At 39.3% G+C, this 22,934-nt stretch overlaps 1 protein-coding gene across 11 annotated transcripts in view; it reads right to left on the bottom strand.

Annotated features, from left to right (window-relative positions):
- Positions 1-22,934, bottom strand: part of FAT3 (FAT atypical cadherin 3) — a 402,929-nt gene that overhangs the window by 111,521 nt on the left and 268,474 nt on the right. The gene's annotated exons all lie outside the window — the stretch shown is intronic.

Genomic DNA, 22,934 nt, shown 5'->3' with positions numbered 1-22,934 from the left:
TTTGAGATGAAAGTTAATTAGTAATTTAGCTGCAACTTAAACAGAATTACTAATAATTTTCAATCTGAAACACTATGAAAATGAAATGATTCAAGATCAACAAGCCCTCAAGAGATTTAATAATAGGCTTTCAAAATGAAATCAATATGTTTCAAACTTCTCCCTCAATATTTCGATCACATTTTTAATGAGAAAGAAATAAGGCAGAAAGTTATTTCTGTTTGCATGAAAGAAGTTCAAATTTCATTTTCAGCTACATATGGTAACATGCCAAATCCCACAGTAGCAATTTCTGATGAGAGTGAGCCAAGATATTACATACCCTTCCCTGCTCATACTGATCACTGCACATCGATTGGTTTGCTGGTAATTTCTTGATGTTTTTATTTTCCTTAAAAGTTTCTGTGCTCCCTTGCAAACCCTATAGTCCTGATGTCCAATCCTTAGGCAAAGCAAAATTTTCTGGGAATAATACCCCTTGGCATTGTGCCATCCTTGTGTAAAGAAGTCTAAACTTAGGGTAACACCAGTTTAACACTGGCATCAGCAGAAAAAACATACTTTCTATGAGAAAGGTAAAAGACATTATCCCTTTCCTGTATTTAACCATATGTTTAAAAACTGATGCAGTGGAAGGAAGCAGACTGACAGCCTCAGAGACTGAAACAGCTCATTTACAGAAAAGTGAGTGGTATGGCAACATATAGTGGCAATGTAAATTCCCCAGAACAGCCGAGGACCCATCTGGAGAGCAGAGCCTGTCCTCCCAACAACACGTACCAGCCTCTTTCTCTCAAGACTGGAGTAGAGTCTCCTAAGTGCTGGGTAGCTTTGGCAATCAGCAGTTGTTGGGATCACCACTCCTGTGATGGGGACAACTGTTCGCAGAGTGCTGGACGGGGATCAGACCCATTGTGCAAAGCCACTGTCCTGGGGTGACACAAACTGAACCTGCTACAGCCACCAATGTGACATCTGCCAGTCACAAGCACAGGGGTGTGGGAAGAGGACCCACAACATTACCAGTGTGCTCAGCCATCCAGTTCCCACTACCAACACTTTCCAAAACAGCATTTTTAATGCTGAAAGGCTGTACACAAGTCTGTGAACCTGCCTTTCCACTTGGTGAGAGCCACATCACCAGGGACCTCAGCCTCTCCACTTCACTTATGCTCCCCTCTATTTCCGTTCTACTCCATTGCAACTGGCCAAGCACTTGGCCAGACTGCAGGTTAACAAAGGAAAACCTTTTTGGGGTTTCTCCAGAGATAAAATAATCAATGATGAAAAGCAGTACAGGCTGTATTGCATAGAAACAATCAGAGACACACTAATCCAAACTCAAAAAATATCAACAAAATGCTTTCTTAGGGGGTAATGTTCTTGCATTAAAAAATATTAGCAAGATTCTGGAAACTCTTCTTCTCTGAACAAATACAACTTGTTTGTTTTTTTTAAAAGACATTTTCTTCAACCCACTAGCAGCAATCTACAAAAAAGGTGTGTGCTTGAGATAGTTTACAACCAATGACAATAAAATCTATGAAAACTGCAGCAGTATAAACAGTCAAGCAATTATGATGAAAAACCCTACTAAGTCAAAGAACTGCTCAAGAAGTGAAGCATCCTCCTGTCTTACCAGTACAGTCTCACAGTTTGTTAGGTTGCTGCTGAAATCCTGACTAACATGGACTTGTGGCAGTAAATATTTGAATCCATTTGCTTGTTTTTGTAAGCCCAAACCTGGGGGAAATCTATTCAATAACAGAAAAGCTGCACTGAAAATATTTGCTGCCAGCTAACAGAAAAGAGTAACAGCTATAACACAAAATGACAACTAATTAATAAAAATTAACAAAGAATGCCAGAAGTTAGTAAATTCTACTTGGGCTAAAACTTTACATCCCCGGAAAGGAAGATGCTAGGTACTAGCTAAGCCTTTTCCTCTGGGTGACACTCAGAACTTTGCAAAATTACAGGATGCAGCTCCACTCAAAAAGCACTGAGTGCCAGACACAGGAGCTGAAGTTCTCTCTTTGCAGGCATGTAAACTAATTAAGCCTCCCTCACAGCAGTGATGTGATTATTTCCCTAACTGTAAATCTGCACCCTGGCTGACCCCTCGTCTGTGCTCTATCATCCTGACCCCAGCCTGGCTATTCAGGTTCCAGCCATAAACAAGGCAAAAGAGCTGCAAAAATTTCCTCTGCCCCTACAGAAAAAAACCCCACCATGACAACACATTAAAACAAACCAACAAATTGCTGCCAACACAGAACTGTTCCCAGACAAAAACGGAGAGAACTGGAGAGGTCATTCAGCACATCGCTCTGCAAATCCCATTTGCACCAGAACACAGTATCACACCAGCACTTAGGGGCCCCTCTAACCAAGGCAATTTCAATTCAAACAGTACCACAGCTCTTAGCAAAATCCTTGAACAGCTGGAAATTACAGTAAAAAGTAACCAGGGAGGGGAGGGAGGTTAGGATGTTCATAGGACAAAGCTAATTTACAGCTGGCATCTCTGGAAATGCAAAAGGCAGATGTGCAAGGTACAGGAGAGCTTGTAGGAGAGAAGCTGTAATTTAGGACCAGTGAGGTTCTTTTGTTTAGAAACCTGCATATAGCATGGTAGGCAAAAGAAACAGAGAAGAAAGGTAATACAGATGAATGACATCTGTCATTTATCTGTCAGTCTGAGAGAGACTGTCTCAATACATGCTTGTCAGGATGTGCCATTAAAAACCCAACAAGAGGTGACTCTCACAGTAATCAATGTGGGAAAAGGGTAAGGACAAAATCACGGCTTTCCCAGTAGAGATGAGGAATTAGCCAGCATGTGCTTTCCTAAATGGTGAACACCTTCTCCTGTCTGTGTGATGAGTCTGGTGTCCGGATCCAACTGCTGCAGACAAGCTGCTGCTTGACCATGTGCAGCTGAGGTGGACCAGGCCAGCTACTGTCCGCTCTACTCCACTGGTTAGATAGTGCTGCTCATGCCGTGTCAGGACAGCCTAACCAGAGGATACAACCTCCCAAAGCTGGGATACAGCCATGAAAGCAGCTGAATTTGGACTCTGACTAATCAGACAAAGGGCTGGCCTATTCAGCAAGGGTGGAATGTCTTAAAAGGAATGTGATTACATATTTAATAGGGCCTGAACGCAACAGACAGCAAAAGTAATACGAACTATTATATTTTCACGGTGAAATCCTAAGCATCGCTGCTGTTTTCCCACAACCTACAGACAGTTCTACTACAATTTTCTCCATAAAATAAACATTTTCTGTCAGGAACCTGTATTTACCCATTGGCTTTAATGCTTATGACTTTACCCAAATACGTCTGTCAATACACATATAGGTATTGGTTACCTGGGAATTTCTTTGCTGAAGTTAACAACAGTCACACCTCCCTTACAATGTTTCCTTCAGCTGGATGGACCAAATTCCCTCTACTTCTGTCAGTTATGTATTTTTTGAGAAAAATGCACTACACAATATCTCCTTCTGCAGAGTATGACAAATTCAGTGTAATAACAGAACTTCCTCTTCAAGTAAAATAGTTTCCACTTCTTCTGCAGGATCTGCTTCAGTAGGTTTGGTCTACAGACATTAACACTCCCTTTCCTACAGGACTGAGAGATATTCATGTTTATGTTCAAATCCACAGAACAACTACAAAGAGATTCCCATAGCAGTGGACCTTCTCAGTGAAAATGAAGATTGACACTGACTGTTAACGTAGAACAGTTGGAATGTTAGATGTGAGAATTTCTTCTTTTTGTGACCATGGAGAAGGCATGGAGGAGACATCTACTGTGAAGGTATTGCGTGAAACACAGCATCCAGCCTAGCAGACCTCAGCGATGGTGACAAATGGAACTTTGCCGTGAGACAGTCACTCCTCCTATGAGTCAGACTGTGACACTTTTCTGAATGCAAATACAACTGTGAGGACCACCCCCCTGAATTAAGAGTACTATATTGAGTCTCATTAACAAAAGCTCATGACTTCCAAGATAATTATTAACTCAGCTGGAGGGAGTAGCTAACAGGGATGTTACTTCAACAAGTACAAGACAATTAGCAGGTGTTTAAGGTGAATCATCAAGATTTGAGAAGAACAAGTATCTTCTTCCATATCATTCTTTGGCAGGAGGAAGTACTCAGCCTACCCAATTTTTAAGTTATGAGAAGCTGCCACATTACTGTCATTAGCATAGCAAAAAGCTGAAGATGTCCTAATTTCTTATTTTTTTAGTGTGATAACTGCTTAATGCAAAAATAAGTGAGCTGAGATGCTTGTGCCTCATCAAAGGAGTGTGCATAACAAGGTTTTCAGGTAAAAGTCTCTCCCATCCCCCAACAAGAAATGCTAATTTTGCTTCAGAAAACCTCAGAAAAGAGAATCTGCTTGAGTTACTGAAGACAGAAAAATGATCAAAGGGAGCGGGAGAGTTGAGGCATACCCCTGCTGTTAGTGACTAATGGGTTTGTTTCTTCTGCCAATGTGTAAACGAGCTGCAATACCTATTGTAAGTCTCTGGAATTCAGCCCAAGTAGGAGAAGTGAAAGATTATAAAGGAGAGCTCATCGAGGGATGAATAGAACCTTAAAGTCAAATGCAGTGAATTACTATCTCTGCCTACTTCAGAGAGAGACTAAATTCGTGGCTAAATTCTTACAAGGAAATATTTTTCTGAAATGCGCGCTGTTAGTGAACTACACGTCAGATTATTGCTACAAAGTGAAGGCAGTGTAGCTCAAAGATATATAGAATACAAGAGAAAAAATAAATGTATATTGGGGTTTTTCTTTAGTTCAAAACAAATACTGAGTTAGCTGCAGCAAACCAGACACCTTCTCTTTCTAATCCTTTATCTAGCAACTGTGGGAAAGAAATGGGTAGTGTTTATTTCACTTATTCTAATAGGATGTGGTGCTGTCCCAAAAGATCAATTACACTTCTTGTCCAAAAGAGTTCCAATCACATCAATATGATCCAGCTTTCCTTATTTCCTTTATGATGTGCTAATCTGAGAAATCTTGTTTTCAAAAGTAAAAGAATTTAATACATCCACTCCAGCCAGGTATGAGAAATAAATAGTTGAGAGTACATTTTAAATAGAGATTATTACTGACATAAACACTCTAGGTGTTTGATTAGGAATGTCAATGGCTTCCAGCCACACTCAAGCTAGAAAACGATGCATAATGGTCTGTTGAACCATTTGAGAATTAACGATGACATCAGGTAATTTCAGCACTGTATTGCCAAAAGACAGGAAGAAAGGAAGGAAGGAAGGCTTTTTCATTTGGAGTTAAATGCTCCCTGTAGTATTTGCAAACCTAAATATTAGAAGAGTGTACTGAAGAAAGCCTTAGAGGCTTCAAATCTTAACTTTTGTCAGACTCAGAGTGCTGAGACCAGTAGATGGTAATCAAAGGACCCGGCAGAATGAAATATCAGAATGGGTGACTTAAAAATGTTAACTACTACTACTACTACATTTATCCTATGTCACACTTTATTCTACAAGCTTTTTGAAAACAGAAACTGTAAACAAGTCTCTGAAAAGAAACTAAAGACTTGTATTTCAGCTTTAATAGCAATAAAAGGAAGAATCTGCATAGCTCTTGACGGTGACTCTCTAAAAGAAAGAGAGCAATTTTCCACAGGCATTGCTTTTAAAGTTCATTACTGTTTAGAGATCCTGGTGACCTTTGTGCATCAGGCTTTCTTTACAGTGTTCTTCAATCAATACATGCTAAGTGCGGAACGGACCATTTACTCCATCAGATTCCCAGGACAATAGAGCAGCCTGTCATGTGTTAAAGGAAACTCCTTCAGGCAATCTCAGAAAGCACCTTCCCCTTCCTTTGCCTGAGTAGAAAGAAAACTATAATCCTCAGGAATGTCAAGATCATATAATTTGCTTTTGATGAAGTGTCAGTCACTTTCCAGAAGTCCAGAAGCGCCTCTTACTTCCACTGCTGGAGTTAAATACAGAAAAGCTTTTCCTCTATTGCCTAACTGTAGTATACAGTCACATAAGATCCAGCATTTTCCTTCCTCTGGTAAGGAAAAGCATTGCTCAACTAGGACTTTTTCAGACCTCCTAAGTGATAACAGCAGTTTGAAACTGCACGTATCATATCCCATGCTGGGAAGTTTGCAAAGTTTGCAACATGAAGATTGGAAAACCTGGCATAATCACAGTAAGAACATCAACCTCAGTCTCCAAACAACTCTAAAGGTCTTCTGAGTACATTATGAGCTTCCTCTCTTTGCTCATGAGGCTACAGTAATGAGTCTTGCTAAATATATAATGAAGAAAAAATTGGAAAGCAGAAGGATACACTCCAAGCTTTCTCCTGATAATACCTGTCCCAAGGACATTTACCCACCTTCAGACTGACACCTTACAAACAAGATAAAGTATGATATGCAATTGCTTAAAAATAATTTTTTTAGGCATATGAAACCTCTTAAGGAACAACCTATCACTAACAGGAGTATAACTACCATCACAGCCCCTAAACGAGAAAGAAGATAAAAGTTGCTTATTGATCTTCACAGTAAACTTTGAAGAAGGTGTTTAGCTCCTGCTGACAGTGAAGATTACAATCTGAGAATTTTGTGAACAGAAAATGAATAGTCAAATGTGAGAATATTTCACTTCAAGCAGATTTAAATAACATGAAGCTTGCAAATCAAGATATGCATGCAGTTTAATGTTAGTAGTACTCTCTATGTCAATTCTAATCTGATTCATACCTGAATTTCTACTTCAGCTGTTGGTAGACTTTGCTTTTCTTGTGATTAGAAACACCTGTGATTAAATATCGATAAGTTCCCCTCTATCAGATCTACCTCTACAGATAACGCCTTTCTGCAAAAATCTTATCTTAGCACTCAGGAAATACAGTAGCTCTGAGTTTTTGTGCTTCAAAAGAGGTGTGCATCAACTTCTAAGATCACCACACAGATGTTTTCTCAAAAATTCAATTACTCTTCATTTTCTATCCAGAAAAGTCACTTGATTCTCATCTTCACTATAAGCAGGAACCAAACACCTTCTTCAATTTCTCCAAAATGATGAGGATTGTTACACATCTCCAAACTTCCATTTTTGCATACTAGGCCAGCCAATATGTGTAACCACGCAAGAAAAACATTCTGGCTATTAATAAAGACACAATATGTTATCCATGCTTCCAAGGTATTTTCCTAGTATTAATAATTCATGTTATGTTTTAACCATCAACAGACATGCCCTACTCAAAAAATATGTGCAGATTTAATGCCAGAATTTAATCAAGCTATATTACTAGTCACCATGGAGTTAACTAATCAACAGTATTTACTTTATATCCTTGTTTGGGTGTGCAGCTGTCTCACTTTGCAGCACAGGACACCAGATATCAAAACTGACAGGGAATTAACTCCCAACTCTTTTAGCAGAAACTCAAATGCAGAGCAGGTGTGTGGCAATAGCCCTCCATCTATCTGGCAGTAAGTCAGCAGCACTGCCTCACGCTAACGTGGCACAAGCTGTTGGAGGTCCTCTAAGAAAAGGTATAGTGTGAAAGGGCTTGCTCTGCACACCCTTAAAAATATTGTGGCAGGAGCTTCTGTTACAACAAAGCAATAACTTCAACTAAAACTTTCAAAGGAAATAATCATCTTGTGTCCTAAACTATAATATAAAAACCTACTTCTAAACAATTTTTGTCATGCTGACGGCCACTACCTTCTGATGTTGGATGAAACACCCTCAGGTGAGACTCTGCGATGGTCAATCTTAAAACAATATTGCTGTTACTGAGGAGGTAAAATGTTTATTTGGCCAGCAAGGAGATGAAAGATACATGCTGTAGTTCCTTAGATTTGTTTACTTTATAGGTACACTGCGTCCAAATTCTATGCTGCTATATAAAGCAGAACTAGGGATTTTCACAAGAAAGATAACACTTTCTTTTTTTTCCCCCCCAAGCACCACTTGGTTGTGCCAACAGGGGATGACACCACCTTGTCTCTGGCAGAAAGGCAGATTAAGATGCATCCAGCCCTGTCCCCAGCCCCTCCTCCAGCCGTTTGTTCTTCCCCTGCTGCCCCTTTGCAGCCACCTCCACCTGCCAATAAACTGTTTGTGCATCTGTGCTACGAACAGGGCTAATGAAATAATCAGGGTTTAAAACGAACCGCTGAAAGAAAACAAAATCCCCCAAAAGGCAGATGGTCAGTGAGTGATGGCAATGACAGAGCAAAAGGAGGAGAGGCATGCCAGCTCCCCAACTCAGGCTGGGGCAAGTTTACTAAGATGTTTGGCCATTGAAGGAATGTGCATTGTGCAACTACAATTTTGGTGATGAATTCTGCAATTTCACTACAGATGGAAACTTAGTCTCCACTCCCATGCTGCCCCCCAATCTCCCCCAAAATTATCTTTGAACTCATCACTTACCAACAAGCCTTTGATCAATAGCAAAACAGGCAAAGCCCGAACCATTAACATTAACGTAAAAGACTTTGTGTCCCATCAGTAATGCCGAAAATACCCAGTTTTCATCTTACACTGTTTTTCCACAATATGCAAGAAATGAGTGCCCTCCATCCACACACAGAGGTAAAACATTTCAAACCAGTTTTACAGCTGACAGGCTGATGAGTAGCCTCTGACATTTAAATGCAATTTAGCTTTTTCACAGTAAAAAATGAAGCTTCCACAGTTTTATGTTCACAATAAAGCTTACTGGTTAGAAAACTGATGAATAAAAAATTGATTTCGTAGCTGGGTAGAAAGCATATAAATCAGACTTTTAAGTGATACAGGCTGTTCCCAGCTTTTGAATATCCTGTAGAGATATTCTGAATTTGCAAAGAGCAAAAATGTTTAGGCCTCAGAAATTTATCTGACTTTACTGAAGAGTCACTCAGGAAAATTGCAGTGATTGTTTTCATTAATCAAAAAGGAAAAAAAAATGAAGATATGATTTTTTTTTTTTTGTGATATTCAAGTTATTCGATAGTCATTTCTTTGGTTATCAATGAGGTGCAAACTAAAATTTTAATCCACTTAGAGGACAATATCATAGCAATTATTCATGCATATTTGAATAAAGTAATTTTTGGAGTCAGATGAGGATTCCACCCTAAAATATCTTACAAAATAGTATAAAAATTCTCAGAAAATCAATATGAAAAGTAATTAAAATAAGGTGAAGGAGATAAGCATGAATAAGGAGTCTGGTTGTTGGGGTTCTTCCCAAGGCACATTTTTTAATGACAATATCATCCCTTTTTTGTCAGACCAGGTTAAAGTAAATCACATCAATAATTGCTTTGATTTTAGTAATAAAAAGTTCTACTTGAATTCTTGAGGCCTACTTCACAACTTTCTGTTACAAATCAATTTTGGACAGATAACAGGCATTAATTGGGCCATATTTAATCACACTTTCATCTAATAGGCAACACAGACAAGCCTTATTATCTCAATCTCCGTTTTTCTTTGATTTTACATGTCCTGTAAATATCTACTACCCAATTTATATTGACATGGGGTCAATTTTACAAGCTGGTTGAGAATCAATCAGCATGGGGAAAAAAATGAAGATTCCAAATTTTGAAGTAAAACTCATATTCTTGGACCAATCACCATTTTCACTTTTCCCACAATGATTTCCAGCTTGGAAAACTCAACCTGGAAAATGGGCTCAGGTGTTCCGTCCAGTACAAAAGACATGAAACTGAAGTTCAGGTAAGTGTTCTGGTGATAAAGGATGAGAGCCACCATCCCCCTTCCCTGATGGGTGCAGTAGGACTCTTGTGTTCACCACACACAGGACAAACCTTGCTCTTTTTCACAAGACAAGAGTGACAAGAGTAACCCTCTTCTTCACATACTTGGTTTAGTTTTCTTCTCAGCTCTGCTGAATCTCTAAAAACCTCCACAAACACCTGAGAATAGTCTCAGCCTCCCTAGCCAAGCCATGGACAGCAGGGTACACCGATACTTGCACAACTGTGGAAACACACAGGGCAACTCTAGAGACAAGTATTACCCTGCTGAACTGAGCTCATGTTGTCTGAGCAGCCAAATAATTACAGACACCTTCTTGGTAGAGAAGTACTTGCTCAGCAGTCCCTCAGACTTGGAAATCAATGGGAATTTTCCCATTGACTTTGGTGAGAACAGGGTGGCATCCAGAGCTCAACAACCTAATTACAGGAGTTGCATTTCTCATTAAGCTTTTGCCTAGCCCTGGGTTTCAGTTGCATGAGTACCTGGAAGCTGTGAGCCTTCAGGTAAAGGGTGTGGAAGGTGTGCACCCCTGCAGCATCACCACTGTATGCCTGATAACTCACTGGGAATAATCTTATTTAGTACCCACGCAAGCGTCAGATTTTCTGTTTGCTTTAAAGAAACAGCAATTTCACATGCAATTATTTTCTTCAGCATGATTTTTTTCCCTGTTGGTTCAATCTGTTACACACATAGCCAGTGATCCTGTGAACAGCGATGTATACGAATCATTTTCAGAATGTGTCAAGACCATACTGCCAACATAAATAAGTAGGTGTGTGTATGGGAACAAAGTCATTTTGGGGTAACGACACAACAAGAAAAGCCATCCCCAAGTTTTAATATCTTAAATGTGTTGGGAAAAAAAAATCCTGTCCCAAAACCTTAATTTCCCAGAGTAACACTTGGAACGCATTAAAATGATCAGGTTATTAATATTAATTAATCAATTAATACTATTATAATTAATTAATTGCATAGTGCCTGGAGTCCTGGAAAGGGATCTTTATGTGTTGGAATAATAATAAGATGGTATTATACTCCTGCAGTGCGGGAGGAATTTTAAAAGATCACAACTTTTAAAACATTCTTAGTACTTTGATTCTTCTGCAGAATTAGTCTTTAACGTGCATTTGGGTTTTGTAGCCACAGGATGGCATTCACTGCTGTGCAAAGGGTCAGTAAAATGTAAAATGTGAATAGAGCTTAGGAAGAATACTTTCTATCTAAGGAAAGGAAATATTTAATGAAAAATGATTAATATAAATTTACTGCTTTCTACTGATGACAACCATTGATTCAAGAATGTAATGAAGAAATCTTAACATGCATACCCCTTAAGGTTCATGTTCTTACTGCATGGGCATCACAGCCCTCAATAGATAGATATCTTGCCTGACTCCAGTAAGCTGGGACACTCTTAAAAATACAGAGCAGCAATTCCAGCTCGGGATACCAGCAACTGCATAAAGCGCTTCAGTTTCACTTCCATGGTTTACGGAGTCAAAGTCACTCTTTATTGGATTTATACAGGCTCATAATTTACTGTTTATTTTCCCATTAGGGCAGTGTATGGGGTAGGTGTTGACACATAGCATACCAACGGAGGACAGCTGGACAGAATGAATGGCCAAGGTGACCGATAATTGGACTGCAAATGTCAAAGAGTGGGGTTGAAATACAGGTATATCAACCCACACATACTTTTCCCAGTTGTGAAATGAAAGTTAAGAGCAGGGGCCATCAGCTACTAGTAGTTACAATTTAAAGAATTGGGTCTGAAGTCAGCGGCAAGCAGCACCCAATTAACGGCAGTAGAGGCGTCTAAAGCAACTGGTGAAATGACTGGATTTAGAGTGATGAGCAGGAATGTCAGATTGAGAGACAACCAAGTAAAGCTATTAACCTTTGTGAGATTGCCCCGCCAGTAATGTGGTCTGGGGGACAATAAAACACTGCATGAGACAATATGCCCAATTTGGTAGTTGCAGGACTGATACATGGGAGAAGGTGGCAAATTTCCCTGGATTCATTTTATGGGCCTCCAATTAGCCCTCACTCGGTGATGGGAGGGAAAGGAGGAAGCAGAAAGGGTCCCTCTAATGAGTTGCTTTGTTGGTTTGTAGCAGAAAAGATTGAAAAAGTAAAGTTTTAGGAGCTGCTTTGCTTTTGAGATTGTCTCAGGAGGTGTTAAAGGGGCAGGGTACTTTGTTGGAAATAGGCGTGAGAAAGCTCCTGATTTATGGGAGGTCTTGAACAGCACAAGTACATCCTGTCAGGACCAGTGCAGGAGGTGTGATCCCTTGGCACAGGCGAATCAGAAATGCCAGCCCCATGCACTAATCCCTACGGTTAGATGCTGGGTCACTACTGTGGATGATCGCTCACCATGTGGAGCCCTGGCTGACACTACCTAGAGATGCTGCCACTGCTCCCTTTGAGAAATTCCATACTAAATATAAACAAACTTGTTCTCCAAAAGTGCATCCAGTTCTAGACATGGAGTATTAGGAGCAGATCTAATCCACAGATTACTCATATGACAAAACATCTAAAACTGATTTACAGGCTTAGTGAGGCAAAGGCAGTTTGTCAGTCAAGTGAAGTTCAAGGTGCAATTCCTGTTTTGCTTTGTAAGTGTGGTGAATGGGTGCTGAATAACCTCTAGAAAATAGGGCACAAATGTGTAATTTATTCAGCTACTACTTTTTAGGCATTCAAGGGCTAGTGTAGTGTATTGCACTCCAGAGAAATCAGGGGTGTGTCTCAAGTTAGGTAGCCATGAGGTAGCTCTCAGCTGTAGCTTGGAGGAGAGGGAAGGGACATCAAATTAGCTCTGCAAGAACTGAATGAGGAACTGAAAACACAGCCCACAACTCTGAGTTGGGTAATTTGCTTTGTCAGGAAGCAGGATAAATGACTGCCTCATGCTGAGCACTGTGCTGCAGCAGCAATGATTTCTTTTGGGACCTGAGTAGCTTGCTGGAAGTTGGGCATCCCGTCACCACTGTGATCCATCATCAGGCACCCTCCCAGGGCTGCAGAAATAACATATCTTCTATACAATTCAGAACTTCTTTTTATTAAAAAAGCCACAGCTTTCAATTGATACTTTCACACTGAGAGCCGGATATTATGAGGATTGAATGCCTGAAGAGAAGGCATTCAAAGAAAGTATTATTTTACTTTTTAAATGTCATTCCCTGTCTGAGGTGCTGCAGTGAAGACTGCACTCAGGCAGTACTTAGCGGATTGCAACAAAAATAGTGAAAGATCCTTAACTGTATTTGGTAAATGCCAGTGAAAAAGACAGAACAGGCTTTAGTATTCAATTCCATCCCACAAACATATGTCCAAAGCTACACAGAGTGAGTTTGTGCAGGTCCATTTGAACAACAGGGTTTTGGTGAGGAGGATAAGGAGTAAATGCAAATTAACCTCACATGTCAGCTAATATTTTGATTCCTTCTGCTACAAATTATGGTCTATTGAGACCAAGCTAACACACATCTCTCACTGCCTTCTGTCCCTCTCAGTCAACAGAAATCATGCCATTTTGGCATACTTGGATGTATCAGATAATAAAGCATTATCTCTGCTTAGCTAAAATATGTGGTCTAAAATAAATGATTTTGCAGAAATTTTCTAAGTGTTTTTTAAACTGTGGTCAAGTGTTGGGGTTTTAAAAAAGTGTGGCAATGTAAAACCATGTGTTTATATTCTCCCTGGTTTTTTGTTTTTCAAGAAAGTCTTTAAAATAACTGTCTGAGGGTTAAGAACACTTGTTCTAGTTCATACACCACCTTAAAAATTATCTGGACAGATAGTGGAAGGAAACAAGATTCAAAGAGAAAACCAGATATATTAGAGGATCTGGAAGAAAATATTAAGTTATTCACTGGTATCTGGATTAAAGAGAACATGCTGGGTCTCAGAAAAGTTGAAGCCATAAATTGACAGACTGCTATTAGCAATATTTGTATTTTTTACTTTCCCAGGGAATGTGAGAAAAAATAACTCATTATTTTGATTCTGACATTTTTGCTCTCAAGTGCTCATGTTAATCCTTGCTTTCGAATATTTAGAATATTCCTTGCCAAAGAAAGTATTATTTTTTGCCAAACCATAAAATGTACTCTAGGACTGCTATGATAACATTTTCAATGTCTCTGTATCATGAGAGCTTAGCAAACAGCAATATTACATTTGAGAATGATGAGATTAATCTGTTTCTTGACAACTGAAATTTGTTAGGCTGTGAAAAGAGAATTACTGGTTTTGAGGGCAGATTTCTTTACACTTGATGCTTCAGGGCCTTTGTACTTTTCTGTTTAAATCGTATCTTCATAAAAAGAAAAATAACTGTTTGGTCTCTGATTATTATCAAGCTGAAGTCAGATAAGAAAAACATTAGGATTCTTATGTTCCGTGCTAATATATTTAGAGAGAAAAAACGTGTCAATTATGCTTAGTAAACTGATTCTCAACCCGATTAGAGGTTTTCTTATCTCTAGGTATCTAGTAAATACCTTAATTTGTGTCATGTTACAAATTATGCTGAGAACTCCAATCTTATTTGAGCACATTTCACACAATGATGCACATTTGCCATAACAAATTTTTTTGAAAATGAAAAAAAAAAAACCCCAAACCCGACAATTTTTTCAAACTACCATGATTTTGCTTGACATTTTTCTATCCTGTCCAGTATATCTTTCTTGCTCAACATGAATGTTTAAGGATTATATGGTGGAGGGACAGTGTGGAGATGTGGGAAAGATCTGAAAGATCAGAAAAAGAGGGAAAACACAGTTTATTGAAGGACATTACAGGCTGCAGGGAGAAGACTGTGAGATGCGATGAGGCTCAAAGAAAATGCTGTGTATTCACTGTATACTGGGAAAAGGTTCTCACCAAGTGCACAGACTGAGTTTTTAATGTATCACCAGTACTGGAAATTATAAACCCCTGAATAATAAGAGCACTAAGAAGGGAAAGACAAAAAAAAAAAAAAAAAAAAAAAATCAGGGCACAGAGCATTGACAAAACCCAGATGATGTTACTCTAGATTGACAGTTTGACTCAATGGATCAGACCTCCTCAAGAATAAAGATTATCTTCACCGTCATGGTAAAAAGGCAGCTGTAGGGGAAATAGTAAAATCTAAAAGAACTTGCAAAAGGAAAAGAGCTGTTCCAGTTATTCCCTTGTGGAGAGGCTGCCTGTAAGCCAAAGAGCTCACAAGTGAAGATGATCTGGGGAAGGGACAGCTTAAGCAGTGGGTGTCCTGGGAACCATCTCCAGTCAGACTCCATGGTCACTGCAACAGCCTGTGATCAAAGAGCATGTGGGAAACCAACCCAAAGGCCACTCAGGACAAAGGAACTGCTTTGTTTAGTGCTGGGATCCCTACATGATGTATTGCCAGGTGGTTGGATTTGGTGCGTGTAAATGACGGTGGCAAGAGAAGCTGCTGGCAAAAAAATCCCAGAATCAACTTTTTTTAGCAATAACAAGCCTGAATTTGGAACAGCTGAGTACAGATCACCCTGGGAGAGAGAACAAATGGATGCAAATCTTGTTTAAGGGCATTTTTCTAAATGATGGATTAATTAAAAGGCATGCTAGGATTTCCTATGCCCAGAAAGAATTTTAGTACAGATGCAGTGCATTCCTAACTGAGGAGGAAGATGCTCCCCTGCCTTAAATGCAACTCTCGGCTTGGTCTTAGCTTTGAAGGCAGAAAAATGAGACCTCTGGAAAACGTGTGTGTGTGCATGCATGTTTGTGTGCTCAAACACTACAGACATAAATTAACAGTCTGACAGCTGATGGGTATTACACATGGTACAAGCACCATGATATAGCACCAAAGCAGACATGCTTCACATAACACAAAGGCTCTGTATATCTAAAATAGATTCAAATCATGTGAAAGATTTCCTGTGGCTTCTGCAGAAGATTAAAACATTGGTACATTCATAAAAAAAGTGAAGATTTAGCAAAGCAGTGCACCCTGCACAATGACTCTTTGTTTCACCAAGCACGGAGCCTGGCAAAAGAGACACCCTGAAAGAGTATATCCAACCAATTTGGGCCTGGTAGGTGGGCTTCAGCTCATAAAAAAGGGGGCTACAGATCTTAAGAAACATACAATGAAGAAAAAACCTGTTAGCCCTGAGCTAATCTGTGAACTAATCCCTCAGTGAGAAAGCAACATTAGACCAAACTTCTAAATCCTGACTGAAAAGAAAAGCTTGATATAGATTAACCACAGAACTTGCCTGCACAAGCTTAGCATGAGGAATGATTTATAAAACAAGAAGGAAGACCACTAATACATCCCTCTCTGTTTCAACAGCATTTAACACATGGATGCAGACCAAATTTTCTAAGCATCCAATAATATTTGATGTTTTAATAATACTTTTCCACCCATTTGCATTGATCTAATGCTCTGCCATCTCATAGTTCTGCAAACAGAAGAGAGGTATATTTTGAGTACATTTTAAATTGCTTTTCTCTCATGCATTCACCCACCCATTTCCAACACACCTGGGGAAATGCAGCCATGGGCACCAATGTCGAATTCTTTTATCCTTGGATTATTAGGGATAAATTTAGGAAAATCATTGCTACTGAAGCCAGACTAAGCACACCACTCAGGATAAGCAAAGGAACTGAGCTAGCCCCCAGCATAACACTTTCCCCTCTCCACAAAGACATCATGTATGTCTTAATATAATGATAGTTAATCCTAAGGTAACTTTCTTGCATTACTCCATGATGCTGAGTCCAGTGAGATTTTAATTAGGGCCAGAGGGTCAAGGAAGTGCTGATACACTCTAGGCTCCCAGCAGATACTCAGAACCTTGCAGGGTGGCTGACAGCAGGCTGGATTTCCTTCCTGGCACAATTGCCTCTTGTCTGTTATGCCTTTAAATCATTTGGAAAATGCCTGATAAGACAACACACAAAATCTATATGCTGAATATCTCCTTCCATGCTTCCATGCTATGAGATGCTTAGAGCCAAGACCTGCTGCTAGAATGCTGTGGGTCAACAAGGAAAATTCCAAAAGAGGTATTTGATGCCCAGCATGAAAAAGCCAACAGAGCTGTGCTTTGTGGATATTGATTTCTACATTTCATGATCCAACAGTTCAGGTCAGCGATTCATGAAATCTGTAAAACAAGCTCCCTCCCTCCGCAAATGTCAGATATATGCAAATCATGCCTTGACTAAGGCAAAGCTCTAGGCAATCAGAAATGTGATTTTTCTAATAAGACACAACCACCATGGTAGACAGCAGTGTGTGAACCAAAGCCCTAGCCCTGGATGACTCTGATCTTGCCATGCTCTTCAAAACATGAACCTGAAGGAGCATCTGCAAAATTATTTGTATTTTTATACTGGAACAGATTTTCATCTAAATAGGCAATCGGTTTTTTATCCTGCATCATAATACCAATTGTTCCCTGCCCATTTCTAGCAGACTCACTGTCCAGTGAAACATGATTTTGTAAAAAATATATTTGGGGCAGTATTCCACTGTGCATGGTGAATCTCTCATCATATATCGATGAACTGGTAAAATCAAATCTTTTCCATGAGCTGAGGAGGGAATAAATAATATATGAGCTGTGCTTTCTTATTTTAATACGAAATAAGTTAACACAAGCTTACATTACATCTATAGAAGGTCTGTAAGCTATCTGGCTCATTCCTGTAATCATCAAGCATTCATAACAAAACCCACAGTTTTGCATACTGAGTTATGAAGATTTTTTACTTAGGCAGCTCATTAAAGACAGAAAAGAGGACTGCTTTTCTTCATTACTACTGGTATTCCAAATCAATACAATAGATTAACCAAACAAGTGTGAGATTTTTAATGCTGGACTGAAATCCTGCCATGTAAGAACTTCCAAACAGTATCAGATTAGCTAGATGGCTTAAACACTCTCCAAGAGAGGCCAGAAACAGATACTATGATATAACTGATGCACTAATTTAACTGTCAGTACCGTATTTGTCCTTGACATCACCCTGTTGTTAGCATGTGCAAAGCATTTTTAAGAGAATCAGACTAATCTTGAGGAAGTTAAAAGAATGAGATTAATATTATCTAAAAAAAATAAAGAGTGAAATCAGCCATTAGCATAAGGCAAAAAAGTAAACAAACAGCCTCAGGGTTGACTTAAAAGTCTACAAATTTTATGGAAACGTCACAGACATTCTTTGCACATCCAGTCTCTGGAGGCTATTGGTATTTCATTGAATACCTGAAATGAACTGACGGTCACTGCAGTATTTGATATACGCAGACCCATTCTTGCCCTTCTCCTTTGGTATATATACAGTGCCATCAGAATTGTAGGCACATTTTCCAATGGCTACCTGAATTTAACATGGAATACTAAGGACTTTAAACACATAATTCTTTTTTTTTTTTTTTTTTTTCCAATCCAACCTTAATTTGCCCCATTATTATAAATTTATAAATAGATGATTTTAAAAAAAATTTAATAACAAAACAGAATTAAGATTCCGCACGCATGAAGAAAAGTGTTATTAAATTCAGTTTTCCCAATGCTTAGGCTCTGTCACTTGTGTTACTTCTCAAGACGTTATCCAAAATAATGGGACATTTGGGAGCTATTGAAATTTGCAATAATAAAAGAGAGTAATCTGTAAAAACACGATGCCTTAATTATTTTGCTGTTTAAAATTTCTGTTCATATCTCTTGCACAGAGACCACTTCCTTATTATTAGTAATATTTTCAGTGATGCACTTGAAAATTCTTCATCTTATCAGATCACACGAATTAGAGACAACAGTCTACATGAGGAGACCACTTATCACTGCAGAGAGATGAATCCCACCAGGACTTTTCCCATATTTTGCTGTGTAAGACTTTCTGCCCAAACACACATGAGAAGCAGTGTGCAATGTCATATGGAAATCTGCCTCTGAAAGACAGTTTTAACCTCCAGTCACCTCCTGTCTTTGGAAAGTTTTTGGCTGTTTCTGAAAACAGCAGCCGAAGAACACAGGGTGCAGGATGGAAACCTGCATCATGGGGTGAGCGAGCTCAGCTTGGGCTTCCTCAGCCCAGACCTCGCGTCTCTGCTAGATCTGCCACCACACTGGCCAGGTGGATTTCCCCTCTCCTGATAGCCCCCTGGAGAGGTAATATGAGATGAACACGTTTTTGATTTTCATTAGAACTCTTTGTTTTCTTCCCTTTCTTTCCTCCCCACCCTCCTTCTCTCCTTTTCCCCTTTCTTTCATTTTTTCCTTTTCTTTTTTCTGCTTAACTTTGAAGCTGACATTAAAGTTCAGTGTGTCACCATTTGAAGATGACATTGATACATCTTTCATTGTCTTTTTAGAAAGCTGCCTCCATAAACCAACTGTTCAACTAGAAATACTTCCAAGCGTTTTAGAAATAATTAAAATAGTTCTCTCATTTCCAGCAAGCACAACCAGTAATACTTTTCAAACTCAAGATGGAAAAGAAGAGGCTGTTTACCTATTTTTTAAACAGCCCTTGCATTTTCTGATAGGCTTCAGTGTTAAAAAAGGGAAAGGCATGTGCCTTTGGAGCCATTTAAACCTCAGACAAAATGTTCAATCAGACACACTGCCTCATTTTTACACCATCACCAGCATGTCACTGAGAAAAAATGCAGCTTTCTCTGCCAAATGTGGGCAATGCTAAAGAACCATGAAACAAATGCTTACACAGACTTGTAATCCAGGATTTAAGCAATCAGTGTGCTGTAGAGCACTATTCAGCTACACAAACCCAATGAACTTCAGCTTTAGTACTTCTCCTGTAAAAATATACATGAGCATATTGCCACACAGCTGCCTATATTCTTCAGAAAATGTTGCAGTTTCTCACAAAGGACCATGGACTTCAGGCATCGCCACTAGCAAAGGCCCAACTGAGAAGGCTCAACAGCAAAATGAAGTTATATTTGTTAAGTTCTTGTGTGGGAGATGCTGGAGGAAAAGAGGAGGATGGTGGAGAACACAGGCTGGTCCAATGCTGAACCACCACTGTGGTGTTTGTGGGAAGAAGTGAGAGGTAGTGCTATTTTTAAACGCCACTTTGAGAGTTTTTAAACTCCTTCTCTGCTGCAAACCGTGGCCATAAACTTTCCGGCAACAACTTCCCCTGTGATATTCTGGACCAAATTCCAAGTGGAATAAAATTATAATCCCTCTATCAACATTCCCCTCACATTTACAACTCCCATTAAATGAGTGGAAATTTGAATTCTTTTTAGAAGGCTCCAATTACAGCAGATTATCATGTTTCCCTCTAATTACTGAATATAAATACATACCATGTAACACAGTTTATTGTACCCTTAGTGTACTTACAGTAAATAGAAACCAATATGCTTCATTCAGCCCATGTATTTTGACACTCACATCAGATTTAGCAATTTGTCTTCATTACAACCCCTTGCACTGTTACTGCCATCCTTCTCAGTGCTGTGCCTATTGCTGTGCTTGAGCTGTGCAGCAGGAAGATTGATGAAGGTTGTGTACACTGATTTGTGACAAAAGCAGGGCACTTGAGAGGCACTGTTACCATTCTGATAGCACTAAGTTCGCTAAAAATTAGCTGCACTAAGCCAATACTCTGCTCCCGCTTCTCCTCCTCTTCAATTAGGGTACATGACTTGGACCTTTAAAGGCTAAAGCTGCTGTAACATTATTTTTAAACCTATTGCCTTCCGTTTGTCACTTCTGAAGAGATTTAAAGTTCTGACCATACTTATTAAAAGCTACTTTTATTCTTTAGAGACACTTCGAATAGACAAGTTTTTCACCATGACAAATGTTAAAAGATATTTTCTGAATGAATCTACAGGGGCAAATTTAAATAGCTATTTTAGTGTTTTGGAGGAACAGATACTATGGATACAATTTTCAAAACTGGCTAAATGTCTGAAGAGCGCACACCACATGTGCTCATCAGGGAGAGACTAAACAGCCTCAGCACTTTAAAAGCACCCACTTATATTCCATTATCAAGAGGATGGAGAGGTCATCTCTTGCTACAGACAATTCATCCCTTCAGTCATGAAGTTTTAAAGACTTGCTAGAATTGCACACTGAAGCCTGTAACTCTTCTGGCCCATTCTTTTGCTAAACACAGGTCTTGACACAGCAATTCCCAACAAGCTGAACTGCTCAGTGGTGGGTACATTTTGCAGACGCTTTCTGTGCTGGAAGCATAAGTAATAAAGCCTCTGCAACAGAGTGTTTAGAAACTGCTCAGGGTAAGAAAAACGTGCTCAGATCCACTTTCTGGGCTAAATGTGCAAGTCAATGAACTGTAGCCTGGATTCAACAATCCTCCCCCATGATGTTGCACATATACACTGGAAAGCAGACCAGGAACTATTCATGTTCTGGACATCTCAGAATCAGCTGACAACACAAAAGGTTGCAGATCCTGCATGAAATGGTTTAATTTTTATGCTTGTTATTGGACCTCCACCACTCCCGCAGCTGTTTGCATAAAACCACATAGCAAAATCACCAGAGTTTGTAAAACTGTCTACCAGCATTAGGAGGCATCTACAAAAACTGTGGGCAGAAAAAACCAGCCAGACTAGTTTTGTGGGGTTTTTTCCATAGCTCAAACTCCACTGACATTATCTACTTCTAGCTTCTTCTTTTTAGTAAATTAGCGTAATACAAGAAAAGAAAGTGAAGTGTTTACATGTGTCTACATTTACATAAAAATTATTAGAAGACAACACATATCCAGAATATGGAGGAAGTAAAAGAAGGAAAGAAGAGGATAATGTATTCAATTATTGAAAGAAAATAAAGCCAAATCGTCTGAAACTTGCACCTCATTGGAAAGACATCATTATTCTTGTTCACTTGCAAAGCAAGCAGGTAGCTCTCAGGATTACCTTTCCTCTTTCAGATTGTTATTTAAATACTTCATCCCAACTACAAAATCTTTGAGAAAGTCTATGAAATGGAACAACTGCTTTTGTCTTGCTTCCTGTGAGAAAGTAATGTAATCAAGTGGTCATTTTCCTCCTATTTCAGGCAGATCTGTTCCATTAATAAGAATCCACTAAAGCAAGAGACCATCCTGTATAAAATTCAGTGACGTCCAATTTAAACCACAGCAGCAAAATTCTACCTGATAACAAGCACAGAATACAAGTTGCAGCTTTGCAAGGCATTATAAATGTCTCAGAAAAGAATTAGGCCCTCAACTTCAGAGCTTAAAAAAATAAGCATCGACAATGCCACAACCAATGAAAAACCTGGGAGAAGCAATTATTTTTTTCCCCTCCTTCCAAAATTCCAAAACAAACAAACAAAAAACGAAACAAACAATACCCAAACAAGATCACCAAAGCAAACAGAAAATCTCAATGATTATAAAGGGGAGTCAATTTCTGACTTCTTCATGCATCTTTTGGCTCAGGTTCTAGACATGTTTCTGCACTCCCTTTGGAACATACTCTTTGGTAAGTGGAAGTCCTGTGACAGCAGCCTGAGGTACCATTAAAAAAATCCATGTGGACACAGGTCCATACATCTAAAGGAGAAAGGAAGAAGAAATGCACATCTGACCTGGGCCTCGGTACTTACTTTGCAACAGAATTCTTGTGCAACTTACAAGGAGAGTCACTTAGATTCACCTTTCCTAAGCATGGCAGCCTTAAAAATACACATCCTGTCTTTGCTGGTAATTCATGTTTCCTCTGGCACAGACAGGGGCAGGCAGCTCGGGAAGAGCAACTCTAAGCCATCACAGGCGACGTTCTGGAGATAAGCACTGGCACTACACACAACTACAGTGACTAACATCTGCTATCTTATTTCACTTCATTTTCCCAACAGCTTCGGTGAAAGAGGTGGAAATGATGTTAATAATGAAATTTGCTAAGTAAATACTGGCAGGTACTTATAGGGTATAGTGTTTCCATCAAAGACAGTCTTATTAAGAACAATTAAAAAATTGTATCTAGGAAAGGTCTGTCAGTGCCTCACACACACACTGGGCCAAGGGGGGCAAGGGTTGCTAGGTCAAGTACTAATCAGAGCTTTTCAAAGAGAGCCA

Source organism: Corvus cornix, chromosome 1 (genome assembly GCF_000738735.6).
Source record: "Corvus cornix cornix isolate S_Up_H32 chromosome 1, ASM73873v5, whole genome shotgun sequence".
Lineage (NCBI taxonomy): Eukaryota > Metazoa > Chordata > Aves > Passeriformes > Corvidae > Corvus > Corvus cornix.
This window is presented reverse-complemented; position numbering and strand designations above follow the sequence as displayed.